Source organism: Arachis hypogaea, chromosome 3, assembly GCF_003086295.3.
Source record: "Arachis hypogaea cultivar Tifrunner chromosome 3, arahy.Tifrunner.gnm2.J5K5, whole genome shotgun sequence".
In the NCBI taxonomy this organism is placed as follows: domain Eukaryota; kingdom Viridiplantae; phylum Streptophyta; class Magnoliopsida; order Fabales; family Fabaceae; genus Arachis; species Arachis hypogaea.
The window spans coordinates 94,868,970-94,881,059 of NC_092038.1; the positions used below are offsets into that span (position 1 = coordinate 94,868,970).

Genomic DNA, 12,090 nt, shown 5'->3' on the forward strand with positions numbered 1-12,090 from the left:
GAACAATGTAAATAAAAGCCTTGACTGGGAGTTGACTAGTTGGAATCCCTATTACAGTTGGAATACTCTCAGGATTAATTGATAATTAAAAGTTATTCTGTTTTATTATCCTTTACTAAGCAAAGAAAAGTCAAACAAGTTGGAATGCTACGTCTGTTCACAAATTGCAACCCACTTAATTAAAAGGGATTGGTGTTAGTGACTAGAAGGCAATCCAACAGTAACCCAATTACAATCCTTTCTTTCAAGCCTTCCAACTCAATTGATTCCTTTCAATCAACTCCCCATCAAGTTAGGGAACTACTCGCTCATTGTGAATGCAAAATTCATAACATATGAGAAGAATTTAAAGAAAGACATTGTAAATAGAAATTAAAAATAATCCAATTAAAATAAGAATAATCCTTATATTGAATAAATCCTAATAATATTCCAATGGTAAAATTAACAAAGCGAAGGACATGGAAGAGTAAAGCCAAGTAAAGAAAACGAACTAGAATGACGAATTCTTGATGAGGTAATGACTCTTCTCAATATCCCAATGCAAAAGCAATAGAAAAATAATATCCTAAGAGTACCAATTGTGTAGAGAGAAAACCTAGAGGAGGAGTAAAACTAGATCTAAAAACGCAAAACTGTGTAGAATGAATGTTGTCCTTCGTTTCTGCATGTTCTCTGGCTCTAGTCTGCTGTTCTGGGCTAAGAACTGGGTCAAAACAGGGCCCAAAACCGCCCCCAGCGAAATCTGCAGATTATGCAGATCGCGCATGTCACGCGATCGCGTCGTCCATGCGGACGAGTCATTCGTGTTTTTTCGTGCCACGCATTTGCGTCGTCCACGCCTCCGCGCGGTCGCATGAGCCATGTGGCCGCGTCACTGCGATTTCTCCTCTTCCGCGCGAACGCGTGAGCCATGCGGCCGCGTCACTTCTCGCTGATTGTCTCCTTAATTTCTTGTGTTCCTTCCATTTTTGCTAGCTTCCCTTCCAATCTCCAACTCATTCATGCCCTATAAAGCCTGAAATACTCAACACACAGATCACGGCATCGAATGGGATAAAGGAGAACTAAAATGCGTAATAAAAAGTCTCTAGGAAGCAGTTTTCAACCATGTAATAATTCCAGGAAGGACATATAAATGCATGCTAAATTAATGAATAAGTGGGTAAGGATCATGATAAAACCACATAATTATACACAATATAAACCATAAAATAGTGGTTTATCAATCACGTTTGTTAAGTTTCTTTTCCCTCCAAATTGTAATTTTCTTTTCACTTTTGTAATTTTCTTTTATTTTCTAGATCCAGGAGTAGTATAAATACGCTTGGAAGTATTGGAAAATGGTAAGTAGCAAGTCACAGAGTTTAGTTTTGATTTCACTTTTACTTTTCACACTTCATCTCTTCAATCTTTTGTACTTTCTCTCTAAGTTATGAGTAGCTAAATTCCCTCTCATTGAGAGAGGGAGCTCTATTGTACTTGATGGATTAATGATAGTGAATTTCTTCTTCTCTTCATCTTCTTTTTGATTTTCTAGAAGGAATTTCGATTTTAATGCTTAGTGATCAATTAACTTGGAAAAGAGATTGAATGCAAAATGGGTTTCATGGGAACCTTGGAAAAGGAAACATGAAACCATGCTAGAAATCCCTTCTCACACTTGAGTAAAATCTGGGTTTTGGTGTTTGGATATGGTGACATATAATCCTCCCTCTACCTGGACCTATGATGATGCGTGGTATAATCAGGCACGCCAAGTTACTTGAGGACTTTGAAGAGGCCTGGGCGTGCCACTTGGTGTCGAAGGCGTGGCACGCCAGGGGTGTGATGGACGAAGGCGTGCCACTTGAATGGTGAAGCGTGGCACGCCAAGATTGAAACAAAGGGAGTGTGACACACCAGAGGAGTGCCAATCACACGCCAGCTGGAAGATCACGTTTGTTGAGTTTCTTTTCCCTCCAAATTATAATTTTCCTTTTCACTTTTTTGTATTTTTCTTTATTTCTAGATCTAGGAGTAGTATAAATACCCCTGGAAGTAGTAGAAAAAGGGAGTTAGTCATCACTATCTCAGTAGGGGATTCTGGAGTTCTAGTTTTTCACTTTTTACAATTTATCTCTTCCATCTATTGTACTTTCTTTCTGAGCTATGAGAAGCTAAATTCCCTCTCATTGAGAGAGGAAGCTCTATTGTACTTGATGGATTAATGATAGTTAATTTCTTCTTCTCTTCATCTTCTCTTTGATTTGCTAGAAGGAATTTCGTTCTTCATGCTTAGTGTTCAATCATCTTGGAAAAGAGGTTGAATCCAAAATGGGTTTCATGGGAACCTTGGAAAAGGAAACATGAAACCATGCTAGAAATCCTTTCTTACACTTGAGTAGGATCTGGGTTTTGGTGTTTGGATATGGTGATATATAATCCTCCCTCTACCTGGACCTACAAGGATGTGTGGTATAATCAGGGACCAAGCAATTAGACCAAGGAATTGGCTATTGATCAAGATCTAAGAGATTGAGTCACCAAGGGATTGGGGCTCAATCAATCATAATTGCCAAGAGGTCAATGAGTTGCATGATTGAAGAGGATATAAGCTAGATTTAATCCAAAGAGACAATATCTCCTGATCTCAATTAATTTCCCCATTCTTATCTCTCCCATTCTTTTATAGCTTTCATTTACATTCTGCAAATTCCCACAACCTTTTACATTCTTGCATTTTCTATTTCTGCACCTTATTGCTTTCCTTTATTCTTTCGCCATTTATGTTTCTGTCATTTATAATTCCGCACTCACAACATATTCTGTTTAAGCTTGACTAATTCACCAATTAATTAAAATTGTTCAAATCTACCAATCTCTGTGGATATGATCCCACTCCACTGTGGGTTATTACTTGACGATAATTTTGGTGCGCTTGCCAAGGAGCAAATTCATCAATTTTATTGGGAGGGGAGTGAATCCAGACTCATCAAGTCTTATGGCACTATTGCCGGGGATTTGTTTGAATTTGACAATGATTAAATTGATTGGAGAGCTAGATTAAGCATTTTCTTCTACCTTGTTCTTTTTCTTTTTCTTTTTTTGTGATCTTTAAATTCCCTTCTAATCTCTGCTTTTCTTTCTCTTATTTTTGGGATCGTTTTAGCTATTCATTGTTTATACTTCCACTCTTCTAACTGTTTGATTAATTGCATCAATCAAGCTAACCACTAATCTTAACTGAGGTGATTATTTTACTTGCCCTTTTTTTGCTGTGTGTTGAATGTATGACAGGTAGAAGGGGAGAAACTTCATCCTCTTTTGATAGTGAACCTGAGAGGACCTTCCTTTGATTAAGGAGGGAAGCTAGAGGTAAAGGCATAGTTGGAGAGGAGCAAGTGGAAGATCTAAGAACCACTATGGATGACGAAGTGCACAACAATGTTGGAGGAGGTGCTGGCAATCAAGCTGGGCAAGAGAGGAGAGTCTTAGGCTCCTACATCAACCCAAATCCAAGAAACTGTGGCAGCAGCATCCTCAAGCCAACAATTCATGCTAACAATTTTGAGTTGAAACCTCAACTCATCACACTAGTCCAGAATAACTGTTCATATGGATGAAGTGCCCAAGAAGATCTAAATCAACATCTCAACACATTCTTGAGGATATGTGATACTATAAAGTCCAATGGGGTACACCCTGACACCTACAAGCTACTCTTGTTCCCTTTCTCACTTAGAGACAAGGCATCAAAGTGGCTAGAAGCATTCCCCAAGGAGAGCCTAACCACATAGGAAGATATTGTGAACAAATTTCTAGCAAGATTTTACCCTCCACAGAGGATCAACAGGCTAAGAGCTGAGGTGTAGACCTTCAGACAGCTAGATGGTGAAACACTCTATGAGGCTTGGGAGAGGTTCAAGGATCTAACAAGAAAATACCCACAGGAAATGTTTAATGAATGGGTGCAGCTTCACATTTTCTATGAAAGATTAACCTATGAATCAAAGAAGGTTATAGACAACTCTTCAGAGGGTTCACTCAACAAGAAGAAGACCATTGAGGAAGCCATAGATGTCATTGAAACTGTAGCTGAGAATGATTACATCTATGCTTCAGAAATGGGCCAGAAGAAGGGGATGCTGGAACCTAACTCTGTAGATGCCTTGTTGGCACAAAATAAGGCAATTGTAGCACAATTAGTAGCCTTGACTAAGAAGATAGAGAACAATTAAGTTACAGTGGTTCAAGCTCAAGCACCACCCCAAGAAGGAGATGCACCAGAAGTCGAACGTGAGCAAGCAAACTTTGTAGACAACCCTTCTCGACTACCATATGACCCTAACTCCAAGGTATACAACCCAGGATGGAAGAACCACCTAAATTTTGGGTGGGGGAACCAACAAGGTCACAACCAAGATCATAACAAGCCATACCAAGCCAATCAATACCAAAATCACAACCCCAACCATCAATCAAACAACAACAGACCCTACCACAATCCACCTCACTCATCATACCCTTCCACCCAGCAAACACACCACCATCAAGACACATTAACCTCAACTTCACAATCATGCAAGATCAGAGGTAACTTTAAGAGAGTAGAGGCTGCAATAGCACAGCTATCATCACAGCACACAGGGGCTATTTCCACCCTTTTGGAGAGACAAGCACAAGATGAAAGGAAGATAGATGCCAACCAAGAAGAATACAGATCGAATCTGAAGAATCAAGGTGCAGTAATCTCAAAGCTGGAGCACAAGTGGGGATCTTATCCAAGCAAATTCCAATGCCTACACACATATTTACCAGTGACACCATGGCCAACCCAAGAGGGGAATGCAAGGCCATCACAATTAGGGGTGGAAAGGTGGTAGAAGAGGCAACCCCAAGCCAGGAGAACCATAAAGAAGAAGCTACAAAAAAATGTGAAAACCAGAAGAAAGAAAAGACCCCTGGCCCATCTTCACCAAAGCCAATCTTGAAGCCTTATGTGCCAAAAGCACCATATCCATAAAGGCTAAGGAAGGATGGGAAGGATGACCAATTTTCTAGATTCTTGGAGATCTTCAAAAAGCTCCAAATCAATATACCATTTGTTGAAGCACTAGAGCAAATGCCCCTCTACGCCAAGTTCTTGAAGGACCTCATGAAAGGAAAAAGAAATTGGGGAGAAAGGAGACTGTAGTGCTAACTGAGGAGTGTAGTGCCTGATGGTGTTTTTGTGGAAAAATGAATTTCCAACACACATATCCAACCGGCAAGTATATCGGGTCGCATCAAGTAGTAATAACTCACTTAGAGTGAGGTCGATCCCACAGGGATTGATGGATCAAGCAACTTTAGTGGGTGATTAGTTTAGTCAAGCTAACATTGAGTGAATTGTGTGAAACTGTAGCCAACAGAATGTAAATTTGCAGGAATTATAAAGTGCAGAAAGTAACTTGCATAGAAACTTAAAGAGCAAGAAAAGTAAATTGGCAAAATCTTAAATGACAAGAAATGTAAATTGCATCAAATGTAAAGGGGATTGGGTGCAGGGAATTAAAACTTCAACAAGAAAATGTAAAGTGTAATCAAGCAAAGAAGTAAAAGATGAAGTAAGTGCAGCAGATTCATACAGAAATGAAAAATTGCTTGAAGAATTAAAAATAGAAAGTGATGCTTAATTTGCAGCAATTTAAAAGAATGTTGAAGATCTCAGGGAATCAATGAGACTAGAGAACAAGTCTAGATCTCAAGCCCTTCCTTGATTCAACAGAAAACAAGTTTGCAAAAGAAAGAAGAAATGAAACAGCAAATGAAAACTCAAATTCAACTATCAATTCTCTGAAATTATGCAGAAGAACAACCAAGAGAGATCTTAGACCAAGAAGGAAACAGAATTCCTTCACTTCTCAATCCAAGATTCAGATTTAACAAGGAAAATTAAAAGAGAGAGAGCTATCTACTACCACTACTCCCTAATGGAGCCAACCTCCTTCCTATTTCCGCTCCCTAACAAAGATGAAATTGATGCCTTATATAGGTTTTACAAAGTGACAGTGAGAAGGAAATTAAAACAAAAATAAAAATCCTAATCTAATTGATTCTTGTGCCTTTGATTCATGATAATGTGGGCTTTTCTTGCTTTGGATTTGAGGAGAAATGGGTTTGGTTGGCCTTGATTCAATTTAGAGAGGAATTGAATTTAAATGGAATTTTGGTTGAATTTTGGCCCATGAGTGTTTGCTCCCAGGAGGCTGCCCTGCTCTTGTGGAGGGCAGAGCATGGAAGTTGTGTGAGGAAGCATGTCGTGTGCCAAGTGTGGGAGAGACCTTCAGGATGCTGCCCTGCCCTTGTGGAGGGCAGGGCAATGTTGTCATGGTGCGTCCAAGCTTTGCCTCCCTGCCCGTGCTGTGATGCGCCAAGGATGTGCGCCCAAGCTCCTGGCCGTGCCAAATTGTGCGTGCCATGCACCAAGGAATGTTGCTCTGCCCTCCTTGTGGGCAGCGCTTTCCTTGTTCTTGGGTGAAGTCTCAAGTTCGAATCTTGGTGGAGGAAGTTGCTGCAATTTTTCCTTGGATTCCTTGGCACCTAATTCACGCATAAGGGTTGGCTTCCTTGGAGGTCTTGTGTTCGAACCTTGGTGAAAGCATTTGGGAGAGCAATTTTCCTTGATTCTTCATGAAGAGAGCACGACATTGCCCTGCTCTCCAAGAGGGCAGAGCAGAAAAATGAGTGCTACTTTGCTTTGGAGTGAGGTTTCAGCTTCGAACCTTGGTGGAAGCATTTTGGTTTATTTTCGCTTATTTTTGGCCCTTAAAGATGCCTTTCACTCATGCCTCAATTGTACGCCAAATATGGATTGCTATATATCGCTGGAAAGCTCTGAATGTCAGCTTTCCAACGCAACTGGAAGCACATCAATCGGACGTCTGTAGCTCAAGTTATAGCCCTTTGAAATAGGCATCGTCATGCTGTGAGCGACCAGTTTTTGCCTTAGCAAAAATTCTTGCTTCCAACCTCACTTTGCATCACAATATTGCTCTACCCTTGGCAAGAGCAGGGCAGTGTGTGCTGATCGCCTATTCTCCTTTAATTTGGTCATGGGCCACGCTTTTAAAAGCGTGGCCTAAGGCTCCAAAGTGTGCTCCAACTTCAAAATGTGTCCCAAAGCTCTTTTTTTCTCCTTTTTTTGTGCTTCTTTGCTTCTTTTTCTTCTTATTTCCTACAAGATTTATAAAATTAAAATATCAAGAAAATATATCATTTAAGCACAAAAGCATTCAATATTTAAGCACAAATCATCAATTTCTTGTATGAAAAAGCATAGAAAAATAGGTATATGATGACATGTCATCAGTGCCATCATACAAAAGAAACTCCTCCAGAAAATGAAAGACCCAGGGAGTTTCCAAATCCCCTGTATCATAGGGGATATCAATATTGAGAAGGCCTTATGCGACTTGGGAGCTAGCATCAATCTCATGTCCTTAAACATGATGAGAAGGATGAGAATTGAGGAAGCCAAACCAACAAGAATGGCACTCCAACTAGCTGACAGAACATTCAAGTTTCCACATGGAGTAGTGGAAGATTTATTGGTGAAACTGGGAGAATTCATTTTCCGAGCTAACTTTGTTGTGCTGGATATGGAAGAAGAGGCTAACACTTCAATTATCCTAGGAAGGCCATTCCTAGCTACTGCTGGAGCCATAATTGATGTGCAAAAAGGGGAACTAGTATTGAGATTACATGAGGAGAAGATGGTCTTCACTATTTTCAAGGCAGTGAGTTACCCCAAGGAATCAATGGGAGAATGCATGATGGTGGACACCATAGAACAAATAGTTCAAGGGGTTTTGGAAGAAGAGCAATGTGAAGAAACTATGGAATTGGAGCAACAAACACCACGTGGAGAACTACCACAAGGAACCATGGAAAGTTCAATCATGACAAACCACAAAGACGACAATGGAGAAAAGGCACCAAAACTAGAGCTGAAGCCCTTACCACCAAGCTTGAAATATGCATATCTGGGTGACATCAGCACCTACTCAGTGATCATCAACTCAAGCTTGAGTAAGGAGCAAGAAGAGGAACTTATCCAAGTGCTGAAACAACACAAGGATGCTATAGGCTGGACACTTACAGACTTAAAAGGGATCAGCCCCTCAATGTGCATACACAAGATCCTGCTTGAGGAGGGTGCTAAGCCCTCAAGACAACAACAAAGAAGGCTGAACCCAACTATGAATGAAGTGGTCCAGAAGGAGGTGTTGAAGTTATGGCAAGCTGGGGTGATTTATCCCATCTCAGACAGTCTTTGGGTAAGCCCGGTGCAAGTAGTCCCAAAGAAGGGAGGGATTACTGTTGTGTCAAATGAAAAGAATGAACTGATACCCACAAGTAGGGGTGGCAAGCGGGGAAGCCCGTTCTGCCCCACCAAAAGCCCGGCCTTTGGCAGGCTGGCCCGCCCGGCCCTGCCTAGTGAGTCGATCCCAGAATCCTAGCCCGCCCAACCTAACGGCGGGCTAGCGGGCCGGCGGGCTAAGCCCGCCAAATAACTTCTTTTTTTTTTTACTTTTAACTATTAAATAATATATATAAAGGCATAAAAAATATGTCCTATTTTTTACTTTTAACTATTATAATTTCTAAAAGTATAAACAAATTATAATTTTGATATTCACAAACATTAAAGTCTTTGTAATTATAAATATCTAGTAAATATAATTATAAACCAAGTTTTCATCCAAAAACAGAATTATAAATATTGTTCCCAAAGCAAAATAAACGTAATCCAAAACATAATTAAAAATATTATCTCTAAAACAAAATAAATATAATCCAAAATACTCAATTTTCATCTTCATTCTCTTGTAAGTTGGGTTGGGGAAAGTTGAGTTTTGGTAAAAAAAATTGTAAAAATACCCCTTGATAAAAAACTTCTAAGCCCCGCGGGAAAGCCTGCCCCGCCCCGCCATAGCCTGTGGTTTAAGCGGTGCGGGTTAGACGAGCTTTTACTATTTGGCGGTCCCAATTTTCTAGCCTAACCCGCCTTTTTTGGCCGGTTACGCGGGCCGGTCTGGCGGGTTTAGGCCCGTTTGTCACCCCTACCCACAAGGACAGTGACCGGATGGCGCATGTGCATTGACTATCGGTGATGAGCGGATATTTTATACGCTTTTTGGGAGGTAATTTCATGTAGATTTTAGTGTGTTTTAGTTAGTTTTTAGTATATTTTTTATTAGTTTTTAGGAAAAATTCATATTTCTGGACTTTACTATGAGTTTTTGTGTTTTTCTGTGATTTCAGGTATTTTCTGGCTGAAATTGAGGGAGCTGAGCAAAAATCTGATCTAGGCTGAAAAAGGACTGCTAATGCTGTTTGATTCTGACCTCCCTACACTCGGAATGGCTTTTTTGGAGCTACAGGAGTCCAAATGGCACGATCTCAAGTGAGTTGGAAAGTAGACATCCAGGGCTTTCCAGCAATATATAATAGTATATACTTTGCGCAAAGATAAACGATGTAAACTGGCATTTAACGCCAGTCCCATGTTGCATTCTGGAGTTCAGCGCCAGAAACAGGTTGCAAGTTGGAGTTCAACGCCAGAAACAGGTTACAACCTGAGGTTTAACTCTAGAAACAGTCTAGGCACGTGAGAAGCTTAAGTCTCAGCCCCAGCACACACCAAGTGGGCCCCAGAAGTGGATTTCTGCACTATCCATCTTAGGTTACTCATTTTCTGTAAACCTAGGTCACTAGTTTAGTATTTAAACAACTTTTAGAGACTTATTTTGTATCTCATGACATTTTTAGATCTGAACTTTATACTTTTTGACGGCATGAGTCTCTAAACTCCATTATTAGGTGTGAGGAGCTCTGCAGCGTCTCGATGAATTAATGCAATTATTTATGTTTTCTATTCAAACACGCTTGTTTCTATCTAAGATGTTCATTCGCGCTTTAATATGAAGAAGGTGATGATCCGTGACACTTATCACCATTCTCAATCCATGAATGTGTGCTTGACAACCACCTCCGTTCTACATTAGATTGAATGAGTATCTCTTAGATTCCTTAATCAGAATCTTCGTGGTATAAGCTAGAACCATTTGGCGGCCACTCTTGAGAATCCGGAAAGTCTAAACCTTGTCTGTGGTATTTCGAGTAGGATTCAAGGATTGAATGGCTGTGACGAGTTTCAAACTCACGATTGTTGGGCGTGATGACAAACGCAAAAGAATCAATGGATTCTATTCTGACATGATCGAGAACCAACAGATGATTAGCCGTGCTGTGACAGAGCATTTGGACCATTTTCACTGAGAGGATGGGAAGTAGCCATTGACAACGGTAATGCCCTACATACAGCTTGCCATGGAAGGAGCCTTGCATGTTTGAAAGTGAGGAAGCATTATGTTATAGGAATTCAGAAGACAAAGCATCTCCAAAACTCCAACATCTTCTCCATTATTGCATAATAAGTATTTACTTCATGCTCTTTTACTTTTTACAATTAAAACTAAGAATCATTATTGATATTATATCCTGACTAAGATTTACAAGATAACCATAGCTTGCTTCAAGCCAACAATCTCCGTGGGATCGACCCTTACTCACGTAAGGTATTACTTTGACGACTCAGTGCACTTGCTGGTTAGTGGTACGAGTTGTGAAAAGTGTGATTTACAATTTCGTGCACCAAGTTTTTGGCGTCGTTGCTGGGGATTGTTTGTGTTTGAACAACTGACGGTGATTCTTGTTACTTAGATTAGGAAAAATTTGTCTTTTTAGTTTAGAGTCACTAGGATTGCATCTTCTATTATTCCTTTTAAAAAATTTTCAAAAATATTATTTTTCTTTAATTGAATTTTCCTTTTTTTATGAGTTTAGTGTCATGTTCTATGTTTGGTCTCAATTGCATGCTTTTCTTTGTCTCTCAATTTTTCGAATTGCGTGTTCTTGTTTTTCCTTGATCTTTAAATTGTTCTTGTCAATTTTTCTTGTTTGATCTTTGGTTTGTCTTGTTTTGTGTCTTTTCTTGTTTTTCTTGTGCTTTTTTCAAATTTTTAGTTTTCAAAAAAAAAATTATTTATTAAATATCTTTTTAAAACACGTTAAATTTATAGCTTAGTTGGCTAAAGCGTTGGCTTATGTTCTTGGCAATTGGGTATCTTCTTTTTAAAACTTTTTTAAAAATAATTTTTTCTTTGATTGAATCTTGTGCCAAACTTTAAGTTTGGTGTTCTCTTGTTAATTTTCTTTAATTTTCAAAAATTTAATTTGGTTTTCAAAAAAATTTTAAGTTTGGTGTTCTTTCTTTTGTTTTTGTTGTTCTTGTGAATCTTCAAAGTGTTCTTGAGTCTTCTTTGTGTTTTGATCTTAAAATTTTTAAGTTTGGTGTTCCTTGGTATTTTTCCTTAAAAATTTTCGAAAGCAAGGAACATTAGATCTAAAAATTTTAAGTCTTGTGTCTTTTGTGTGTTTTTCTCTTTCATCATAAAATTCAAAAATAAAAAAAATTATCCTTTCTAACTATTTTTAAGCAATTATTTCAAATTTTTTAAAACAAGTTCAGATTTCAATTTCAATTTTTTTTAAAATCTTATCCTCTTTTAGAATTTAAAAAAAATCATATCTCTTTCAAAAAAAATATCCTAACCACTTTCTCTCTCCTCACTTTTTCGAAAATCTTCATAAAATATTTTCAAATTATTTTTATTTTTTATTTTATTTTTTTTACTTTTCGTTTTTTTATTGTGGTTTTTATTTTATTCTATTTTATTATTTCGAAAATAATTTTTTTTAATATAATAAAATAAATAAAATAAATCCACATCATCTCCCTTTCTCCATCATGGACCTAAGTGGAAATGAACAGTCCAGAAGGACTCTGGGGTCATATGCTAACCCCACTATTGCTTCATACGGGAGTAGTATCTGTATACCCTCCATCGGAGTCAGTAGCTTTGAGTTGAACCCTCAGCTCATTATCATGGTGCAGCAAAGTTGCCAGTATTCCGGTTTTCCACAGGAAGATCCTATAGAGTTTCTGGCACAATTTTTATAAATTGCTGACATAGTACATGATAAGGAAGTAGATCAGGATAT

At 38.7% G+C, this 12,090-nt stretch overlaps 1 non-coding gene across 1 annotated transcript; it reads right to left on the minus strand.

Moving 5' to 3' along the window:
* Positions 1-3,833: 3,833 nt before the first annotated feature.
* LOC112793499 (small nucleolar RNA R71) lies at positions 3,834-3,941 on the minus strand. Its single transcript, XR_003198185.1, has one exon. It is a non-coding gene; the product is annotated as a small nucleolar RNA R71 (small nucleolar RNA).
* Positions 3,942-12,090: the final 8,149 nt, after the last annotated feature.